This window comes from Puma concolor, chromosome D1 (assembly GCF_028749965.1).
Source record: "Puma concolor isolate L17-30 chromosome D1, mPumCon1.1.hap2, whole genome shotgun sequence".
Lineage (NCBI taxonomy): Eukaryota > Metazoa > Chordata > Mammalia > Carnivora > Felidae > Puma > Puma concolor.
In genome coordinates, this window is record NC_141676.1 from 59,715,148 (window position 1) to 59,725,899 (window position 10,752).

At 45.8% G+C, this 10,752-nt stretch overlaps 1 long non-coding RNA gene across 1 annotated transcript in view; it reads right to left on the reverse strand.

The window, feature by feature from the left end:
- Nucleotides 1-855: 855 nt before the first annotated feature.
- LOC147576761 (uncharacterized) overlaps nucleotides 856-10,752 on the reverse strand; it is a 65,424-nt gene continuing 55,527 nt past the window's right edge. Inside the window, exon 6 of the long non-coding RNA XR_015241095.1 lies at nucleotides 856-1,016. This is a non-coding gene — a long non-coding RNA (uncharacterized LOC147576761). The remainder of the gene's footprint in view (nucleotides 1,017-10,752) is intronic.

The window sequence follows — 10,752 nt, forward strand, 5'->3', positions numbered from 1 at the left end:
AGCAGTACTATTGTCAGAAAATAGATAAGGAATCGGCTAGGGTGGAGATTAGGTTTGTACACGTTTCATTTTAGGTGATAACAAAGGAGCCAAGTGGAAAGTTTCGATAGGCATCTGGAGATATAAGAATGGAGTGAACTGGGAAGGGTTATAAGTGTAGATTTGAGTTTTCCTTAACCATCTGTTAATGTACTCAATCACTCATCCACTAATGTACATGTCTCTTCATCCACCCATCTATGAATCCATTTATTCATTCATGGATTTAGATCACAGACTTTTGAGTGAACCATGAGCCAAACCCTGGGTTCCAGGGATACGTGACCAATGGACAGTGTCTGTCCTCAAAGAGTGTAAGTCTGGAGGGAATTGGGAGAGTAGTGGACATAAAGTAATAACAGACTGTAGTAAGCACTGCTATGAGGTAGCCACAAGTGTACCTTGTGAGTGAAAGTGAACAATTTAATCTTGAGGGCATGCCAAAAATTAGGGACGATTGGAGAGGAGGAGGTGACAAGAGCTGACAAGCAAAGGAAGAGGTGTGTCAGGGTGGTAAAGGGAGAAAAAGGAGAGAAATTATATCATAGTAGAATGAAGTTAGGCTTTAGAGTCCGAGTGACCACACTTTGAATCCCAGCCCTGCTTCTCACCAAGTGGGTAATTTTGGAGAAATGATTTATCCTCTCTGAGCCTCAATTTTCTCCCTGGAAAATAGATGCCAACCCCAAAGCCACGCAGAGTAGATCCCGCCAGATACATAGTAGGCACGCATGGATAATGGCTGAATGGTGGTGATGGGGGTGGGGGTGGGGATGGCGGTAACTGGAAGACAGTTTAGAAAACTTACTTCTTGTTTGTGGAGCAGTATCTGACTTCGATTTCTTGAGACATTGCCCCCGGAATTGAAGAAGCCACACGAAGTTTCGGTGGAGGGTGGAAGCGGGCCAAGTTTGTGCTGCCATCTTTTACAGGCTGACTGCCGTTTTGATGGAGGCTGGATACCAGCCATCTGCTTTCTGTAAGGAAAAGGCATTAGCCACACTCCATTTGCTGGATTTGCTGACTCAAAATCTTTCATGATGACCGCTGAAATTAAGTACCTACCTTTCTTTTTTTTCTATTTTAAAAGACATGCCTTCCTGCTGTGCTTAAATAGTAGGGTCAAGTGCAATGGTTAGGGGAAGTGGTGTTTAGTTAGAATCAATATTCTCTTGGTGAAGATGGGGGACTGTGGCTTGGAATTTGGTGGAGAGGATTACACATTCTGCCTTCCACCCCTCTGGAGTGGCGGAGCACCCCAGGTGGGTAAGGGAAAACAGAACCTGGCAGGAAAATATAAATATTTCTGTCAAGCAGGCCTTCAAGGGTGATAGTGGCACCTGCTTAAAGTCCCCAGAACTGTGCCCAATATCTACCAGCTATGTGGTAAATAGACCTCCCATCCCCTTTCTCCTATAGGATTGGCATCCTGATGCCCTGGTGTCAAGGTCGGGAAGGAAGCCAGGACATGGGTGGCCAAACTCCATGACTGGTGAGATTGTGGGTTCAGAAATGGCTGGAGAGAAGGCAACTCCTCTCTATCAAGTGCCTACAGACTGCCAAGCATTATGCTAGTGGCTTCATGTTTGATCCTCACAATAGCCCATGAGTTAGTACCATTCAACTCATTTTGCAGATGAGGAAACGAGTGACTTGCCCCCAATCATGGAACTAATTCAAGATGGAGCCAACATATGAACCCACGCCTTTCTGACCCCAAAGCCTCCACTCCTCATGATACAGCCCTATGAGGTTGGAACTCTGGGGAAATGAAAAGGGGACTGAGCTGTGGGAGAACCAACAGCTCTGATCTCTTGCCACTTAGCTCAGGGCCTTAAGACCTTCAAGGAGCCAAACTTCAAGAGAGCTAGATCTGAGCCAGAACTTACAGAGTGAGGGCAAGGTGGGCAGGAGGGTGCAACGTGGAGGTGGCCATGGGGGCAGGGGGATTGCTCAGAATTTCCTGACCTCCTCCTCCCTCAAAGTCTCTTCTTGTTGTCACTCTTTGGCAAAATAGGGGTGGCCTTGATGCCCGTGTATGTGAGCTGCTGGAAGCCCCCGGACCCCAGCCACCCAGCTCTGCTGTGAACTCAGCCCTCTCTTTGCAGAGAGCCAAGGATATTTTAATGGTCTCATGGCTTCATGGCTTGGGACCCATGAGCTTTTTAAGAGCTTACACAAATATAGAATAGTTAAGCCCTGGGAAGAAAACTACACTGGCTCCAAAACGTGAGCAGAAAAACAGCAACGTCAGAATGAACAAATGTTTCATTAAAATGTCTGCAAGTACAGTATTAATGCCAACTAGTCATGGGCGACCCAAACCAATTCTTGTTTCGTCATAATAAGTATAGTTAAGTTCAAGTTACAAAACAAAAGGAGTGACTTGCTCTTCACCAAACTCGAAATTACAAAAATCCTTTTCAAAACATTTATGGCAGTAAATGGCATTTGATGCAAGAGAAGTTTACTATGCTTGCCGTGATGAGAATGGGTCTCTACTCGCTGAATGCCTTAGAAGGACTCTGCCGGCCCTACAGGGCAGGGTCCCTTTGGGTCACAGGGCTGGCCACAGAGGAGGGAAGCTGCAGCTGGTCTCTTGGCGGAACTGGGGATCACGATCCAGTAGGCAGGGACGTAGATGGGGGCGGGGGGGGGCGGCATCTCCCATCAGCATCTGTGGTCTCTTAGGAAATACTGGAGAAGGACAGCTGATGGGCAGCACATAGCGGCCCCAAACACCCGTATGTATCTGCTCTTCCGGAGCGGGTAAGCAACGCGCTCAACATGGGTTCTAACAGCGCCCTCTGGTGGCGGCTGTGTGTGTGTGTGTGTGTGTGTGTGTGTGTGTGTGTGTGTGTGGAGAAGCGGCTGGCTGGGGCCCTCCTGGAATCATAGAGACCAGGGAGGAGGCCGCTGCTGGGTCCAGTGAAGAGGTGATGGGAGTCTGGGCTGCACCGGGGGCAGTGGAGACAGAGGGAAGAAGATGGACTTGGGAGATGTGCCTAAGGTAGAAATGGCAAGACTTCCGGAATAACCGGATGCGGAAAGAAGGAGAAGGAAGAGTTCTGGTAACTCCAGAGTCCCGGAGGGGTTGGCGGTGGTGCCAGTGCTAGCCAGGGAATGCGGGAGGAGCAAGTGTTTGGTAGATGCTGATGGCAGTTCACATCATGCAAACTTACTAAGCTTGAAGGGGCGTGTGGTATGTCCACAGGAAACCATCCAGGGTGCAAAGTGACACGCTGGCTTCACGTGTCACTGCCCCAAGTGAAGGCGCAGATGAGGGCACCCACCCAGACAGAGCATGTTTATTTCACCAGAGGACCTTTCACCTTGGGCTTTCTCCTAACACACCACCCATTCATTCCATGCACAAAGCCTCTGCTGATGTTCACAGTCTGGCAGAGAATGAGGCGTGAATGAAGGAAGCTGAGCTGTGTGGTGGCAGGGTCCCCATCGCGAGTGCTGTGGGTCTCTGCTTCAGCCTGATGGGTGTGGGAGGGGCCGTAGCAGGCCCCCTGGTGGAAGTGACATCTGAACTGAGTCTGGAAGTCTGAGAGGGGGGAGTACATATGGAAGGCACTCTAGCAGAGAGAGGAGCAGGCTAGCTCATGGAGCCCAGATTATTAGCTGAGGGTTTTGTTGTGGCTGTTCAAGGGAGTAAGAGAAAAGAAAGGGTTCAGAACCAAGACTTACTCAACCCCGACAAGGGGCTGTGTTAATTTTCTAACACTACTGGAGCAAATGACCACAAATTTTGTGGCTTAAAACGACACAAGTGTATTCTCTCACAGCTCTGGAGGTCAGAAGTCTGAAATTAGTCTCACTGGGCTAACAGCAGGGCATTGATCGACAAGATTCGCTCCTTCTGAGGCCCGAGGGGCGATCTGCTAGCTTGCTTTTTCAGCTCCTTGTGGCTGTCTGTGTCCTGGGGCTCATGAACCTCCCTCCATGTTCCAGGTTCACTCTAGCCTGTGCCTCAATCATCACCTCTCCTCCTGTGACTCTCACCCCTGCGTCCCTCATATAAGGACCTCTGTGATCATTTCGGGCCCACTTACATAATACAGAACAATCCAGGATAATCACAAACTCTTCAATAATCACACCTGAATAGCCCTTTTTGCCACGTTCACAGTTTCTGGTGCTGACAATGTGGTCATCTTTGGGGGCCATTAATTCAGCCTGTAGGTGCCCAAAACATACGTCATCACCAGGGCACAGAGAGCCACACTTAGACCCTGGGAGCCTGTCTGATCCAAGACCCAGGCTTTCAGTTCCTACCCCTGGCTGACTCCACTGCAAGTCCCGTGTGGAATCTGGCCACTGCCCCTGAGCTCAGAGATTGCTTACTTTCTAATTAAATTGTATTCCCACAATTAGGCAAACAGGGGTGGGGACTACCGGGGTTGAACACAGCTAAATGGGCTCTTCTCAGAGCAAAACTCACAGCAGGACTTCTCAGAGCCTTTATCATGTTGTGTACTCTGACTCTCCAAATTCAACTCATCACGAAGCTTTTCTGAGATAGCCACGTTATCTCAGAACACAGTTTGGGCAGTGCTGCATAGACCAGGCTACTTCCTGGGGTGTCAGAGAAGGTGTTATTTAAACCAAGAGGAGACAACAATACAAAGGCTGGGGAGTGGACATTCCAGGCAGAAGGGACAGTGTGAATAGAGGCCCCCAGGTGGGAGGGGATGGCATATTTAAGGAAGTGAAAGAACGAAAGGAGAGTAGTATGGCTAAATCACAGGCACACGGATGGAGAAGAGGAGAAGTTTGGCAGGGGAAGCTACCAGAAAGACCAGATCACACAGGTACTTGTGGGTCATGGTGAAGAGTTTCGAAAGTATCATGTAGGTGTTATGCATGGAATTTGCATAATAAACACAATAACAACACTGTTTGAAGATTTGACTACAAGAGGCCAGAGGCTAAGTCTTGCTCCCAGTGAGCAGAGCAGTGGCTGATAAACAGAACAGGAGCACCTGCCAACCATTTGCTGAGTGAAGAAAACAGTAAGAGGAGGAGGAACATCAGTACAGTGGCTACCGTAGTAGTGCCTGCAGATGATGGTCTGGGAGACGGAGAATGGACGTGGGACAGGTAAGGGAGATGCGTTTTGGAACTAGATGTGACAGGAGTTGCTGATGAGTTGAAGGGAGGGCATAGATAAGGGAGGAATCTACAAGGTCTCCTGGGTTTCTGCCTCAAACAACTGGGCAGATGATGTGCCGTTTTCTGTGCAGGGGGAGACTGGCAGAGGCTAAGGGATACGGTATGGGGGGTGGGGGGGGGCGGGGCAAGAGACCCAGGAGTCCACTCTTGAACGTGCCAGGTATGAGAGGCCTTTGGGATATGTGAGCACGGACGTCAGGCTGACACTCTGGAGCCCAGAAGAGAGATACAGGTGGAAGTGGCAGCCATGTCATGAGCCAGGTCACCCAGGGAGAGTATGAATGAAGGGAGAAGAGGGCCGGGACCCACGTGGGTCCATAATGGTCTTAAAGCCAACAAAAACCAACAAAAACCAAACCAGCTGAACAAGGTCATGTTAGTGTGGTGAGCTGGAGAAGTCTGTTTCAGCTTCCCTGGGTTTGCTTCTTCCTCTGTAAAATGAGATGATAATTCTTCCTCATAGGACCATACCCCAAAGCCCCGGACACACAAGGAGGGGCTCAACAGATGACAAAGCCCCAGGATGGCCCCGATTTCTCCGTTCTGACAAGACCGGACAAGAGACAGACTTAGCTCTTCTCCAGCCGAAGCCAGCAGAAATAGGTCCCTTAGCCATCTCGATGAGTTAGTCCCCCTCAGAGCTTTGCCGATTCTCCAGGCTTCTCCAGAGCACTGGCCAGCCGAGCCCTGCCCTAGAAGGGAAGTCCGTCCTGCATGCAGCTCCTCAGAATGACCACCGGAGGGAGCGCCTCCTCAAGGCTGGTGCTTGCTGACTCTCTCTTCCTCTCCCCTCCCCCCCCCAACTCCCTCTCCTCCTCTCCCTCCCTTTCCCTCTTCTGTGTCTTTCATCAAAATTTCCCTCTCATCTTCTCTGGGCCAGACTCTGTCTTCCATACTGAGGACACAGAATTCCTGAGCCTGAGAATTTCATGAACTGTTCAAGAAAGGAAGCCAATTATAATCATGGAATGGAGAGTGTGATGTAGGGGCTCTGGAATAAGAAAGGCCCAAACGGAACCTTCATTCTGCTTCCTGAGGGCTGTGAGATCTCAGGCAGGTCCCTGCACCGCTCAGAGCTGTGGTGACACCTGCAACTGCGTTGGGGGGGTTGTGAGGATTATGTAAAATGTCAGTGTTCATATGTGTGAATTAGCAATACCAATAGCACCTACCTTGTAGTGTTGTCTTGAGAATTCAATGAAACAATACATATGGATCTCTTACTTCACAGTTGGCACTCAAAAATGCTAGCTCTTTAGTAAGTATTAATATTAGGACAACTCAGAGTAGGCCCTTAGTGTGAATTCTTTCTCTTATACCTCTAATCCCAGCTCTACTTTGTACATGTAGAAAGTGAGGCCCACGGAGGGTCTGTGCTTCCTCAAAGTCACCTAGGCAATGAGGCACAAGGCGGGGACCACTCCACGTCTTTCTTCTGTGCCAAAAATAAAGCCAGCAGCAAGAGGCCACCAGGATGGCAGAGCAGACAGGGCCTTGTCCACCCAGGTGGGAACTCAGCACCTAGCAGCTGATGGAGTCCTCTGCACAGCACCCACTTGTAGCAATTAGCTCTGGTCTCCGGTCCATTTGGTTATTTCTAGTTAGACAATTCAGCCTGCCAGCTGAGAGCTCTGAGGCATTTAAGGCCTTTTACCAAGTGGCCCTAATTTAACTTCTAATTCCATGCTTGTCACCCTCCCTTCCCTCAACACTTGATGTTTCAGATACTTTCATTCATTCATTTATTCTATGAATATATGTGCCATGTGCCAAACCAAGGAGGGCTTGCTACTCACAGGCTTGAAAGAGCAAAGGGAGGGAGCTACCACTGGAGCCCGGGGGAGTGGTTATAAGGAGTGGGTCACCTGTCTGGAGCTAAGACCTTTAGTGGAGGGATGCAGCCAACCCATGGAGACCCAGAGGGAGGGAATGGAAGGAAACCCCTTTGCTGATGATGAACATAGGGGACGAAGGGAGTGTGTGTCTCAAAGATAGGCAGGTTGCCGTACTGAGAGCCTAGTGTGAAAATTTACAGAGAGGTGGAAACGATAAGAAAGAGTGAAGTGGAAATACTAGAATGAAAAAAAAAACATACATGAAGTGCTTTTCTGAGTGCATCAGAAGACTCCATACATCGAAAGAAAGGATCAATGAACTTGAAGATAGGTCAATAGGAAATTACCCAAACTGAAACACAAAGAAATAAAGGATTAAAAACAAATGAACAAACAAACAGAAGAGAGCCTTCAAGAGCTGTACAATATCAGTCTAACATCCACATAATTGAAATCCCAGGAGAAGAAATAGCAGACCAGAATAAATGTGTAAACAGATAGGCTGACCATTTTCTAAAAATAATGAAAGATATGAAATCATAAATCCAAGAACATAGAGAATCTCAACAGAATAATTTTTTTAAAAATCTAGACACCTTCTATTAAAACTGCTAAAAACCAAAGGTAAAGTGAAAATATTAAAGGCAGCCGGGGAAAAGATACATTACATACAGAGGAACAGAGATAAGAATTACATCTTTAAAGAGCTAAGAAAGAAAAAAAAAATGTCAACCCCAAATTCTATAACCAGTGAAAACAGCTTTCAAAATTAAAAAACAAAAACAGATTTTGTAGACAAACAGAAGCCAGGAAATTCATTCCCAGCAGACTTGTGCTATAAGAAACATTAAAGAAAGTTCTCCAGGCAAAAGGAGTATGATACCGACAAAAGCTTGGGTTTACGCAAAGAAAGAACTCCAGAAATGGTAAAAATGAAGGCAAATAGAAAACACTTTCAGGGCTCTCTGGGTCCACAGTCATATCATTTGCAAGGAATAGACTTATCCCATTTCTCCCTAATTCTTGTGCCTCTTACTGTTTTCTCTTCTCTAACTGCTTTGTCTAGTGCCTCCAGTACAACGTTGACGAGTAGAGGGCCTCTGTGGTTTATTGCTGACCTTAGTGGAAATGTCTCTAGTCTTTCTCCATTAAGTAAAATTCTAGCTTTAGGAGCAAAGTATATATTTTATGATACTAAAAAGACACTTACCAATTCATTCTATGGCGAGTTATATTAAGGGCTTTTTCCGGGCGCCTGGGTGGCGCAGTCGGTTGAGCGTCCGACTTCAGCCAGGTCACGATCTCGCGGTCCGTGAGTTCGAGCCCCGCGTCAGGCTCTGGGCTGATGGCTCAGAGCCTGGAGCCTGTTTCCGATTCTGTGTCTCCCTCTCTCTCTGCCCCTCCCCCGTTCATGCTCTGTCTCTCTCTGTCCCAAAAATAAATAAACGTTGAAAAAAAAAATTAAAAAAAAATAAAAAAAAAAATAAGGGCTTTTTCAGCATCGATGGAGATAATCACATGATTTTCTTAAATCTATTAATCTGTTATATTATATTAATGATTTCCCTAATCCCAACCTGTTCATGGTAATGTGATGGAATGTTTTCCAATATTTTCTAATATTTCTAATATTTTCTTTAAATACTTGGCATTAATATTCATAAGCACTTCAATAAGTCTGTAGTTCCCTTTTTGGCATACTGCTTTCTTTAAAAAAAATTTTTTTTTTAATGTTTATTTATTTTTGAAGGAAAGAAAAACAGAGTGTGAGCATGGGAGGGGCAGAGAGAGAGGGAGACACAGAATCCAAAACGGGCTCCAGGCTCTGAGCTGTCAGCACAGATCCCAAAATGGGGCTCGAACTCACAAACCATGAGACCATGACCTGAGCTGAAGTCAGTTGCTTAACCAACTGAGCCACCCAGGCATCCCTGCATACTGCTTTCTAAAAAATTGCTTAACTATCCATGCTATACCTACTATATAAGAAAAAATTTGGAAGTTTTTTTTTTTTTTTTAAAGGTTTGAAACAATCTATGGAGCATTGGGACTATCTGGTCCCTAAAGATTTGGCAAAATTCTCCTGTGAAACCATCAGAATGCGGAGTGTTTCGTGAGGAAATTCCTTGATAATTTTCTCTGTTTCTTTTATGGCAATTAATCTATTTAATCGTTCTATCTTTATTTAGGTCAGTTTGGTAAATTACATTTCCCCAGGAAGCTATCAACTTCATCCAAGAATGCAAATTTATTTGCAATGAAGTTTGCACCATAGTTTCCTTTGAATTTCAAAATTTATTCTGTTCAATTATCTCTCCACTGTCCTTTCTCATTTTGTGCTTGTGTGGCTTATCCCTTTTCCTCTTGATTACATCAACTGGTAGTTTATTTCATTGATTTCTTTAGAAAACAAAAATTTTAATTTATTAATTAGATCTATTCTTTCTCTAATCTCTATTTCATTAATTTCTGCTTTTACCTTTATTTTCTGCCTTGTGTTTTCTTTTGGGTGTCTCTATTGCTATTTTACTAGATATTATGACCCGAGAACTTAATCCAGTTTTTCTTTCTTTCATTTTTATTCACATATGCGTTTGTTCAAAATGAACTGTGAGTTCAACATTTTATGAACTGCAACGTTTTACGAGAGATTGTTTGGAACTTGTTAAGATAATTTGAAAATGTATATGGATGAGTGAAGGGGTAATCATAGCCTGGACAATTTTTTTTTAATGTTTATTTATTTTTGAGAGAGAGCACAAGTGGGCCAGGGGCAGAGAGAAAGGGAGACAGAGGATCTGAAGTGGGCTCTGTGCTGACAGCAGAGAGCCCAATGTGGGGCTCGAACTCACAAACCCGAGATCATGGCCTGAGCCAAAATCAAGATCAGATGCTTAACTGACTGAGCCACCCAGGCACCCCTAGCCTGGACACTTCTAAGATAGAAAAACAAGAAGGAGACTCATGCTCCCAGAGATGAGAACTAACAGTTAACATGGTGTGGCACTGGCTGAGATGGATTCATTTATCGATGGGAGAGAACAAAAGCCCCGAGTCAGACCCGGAATGCTGTGGCACACACGACAGAGGTGATGCACTATACCATCGAGGAAAGGGGGGAGTGTTCAACAAATGGAACTGCAAAAGACGATCATCTATGTGTTAAAAACCAAACGTGGAACCTGACTCATACTGTGTAAGAATCCAGATGAATTCAGAACTTACACATGCAAAAGAAAACTTGAAATTCTTGGTAGAAGATACAGAGAGGAAGAGGTTTCCCAAATCACACCAAGCAATGTCTATGGAATAAAAGACAGATAAGCACGGCTATTTTAAAATTAAAAATGTTTGTTCATCAAATGACACTTTAAAAGACAAGCTAAATGTTGGGAGAAGAGATTCACGATATAGGCAACCAATAAAGGACTAGTAGCATAAGTGCTTAATTTAAATTCAGACAAAACCCCCAAACAGTGCTGTAGAGAAACGGGCAAAAATTAAGAATGAGCTTTTTAAGGTGACTCGGTGGCTCAGTCGGTGGGGCGACCAACTCTTGATTTCAGTTCAGGTCACGATCTCACCGGTTGTGAGATGGAGCCTCACGTTGGGCTCTGTGCTGACAACACAGAGCCTGCTTGGGATTCTCTCTCTCCCTCTCTCTCTCTGCCCCTCGCCTGGTCACATGCATGCTCCC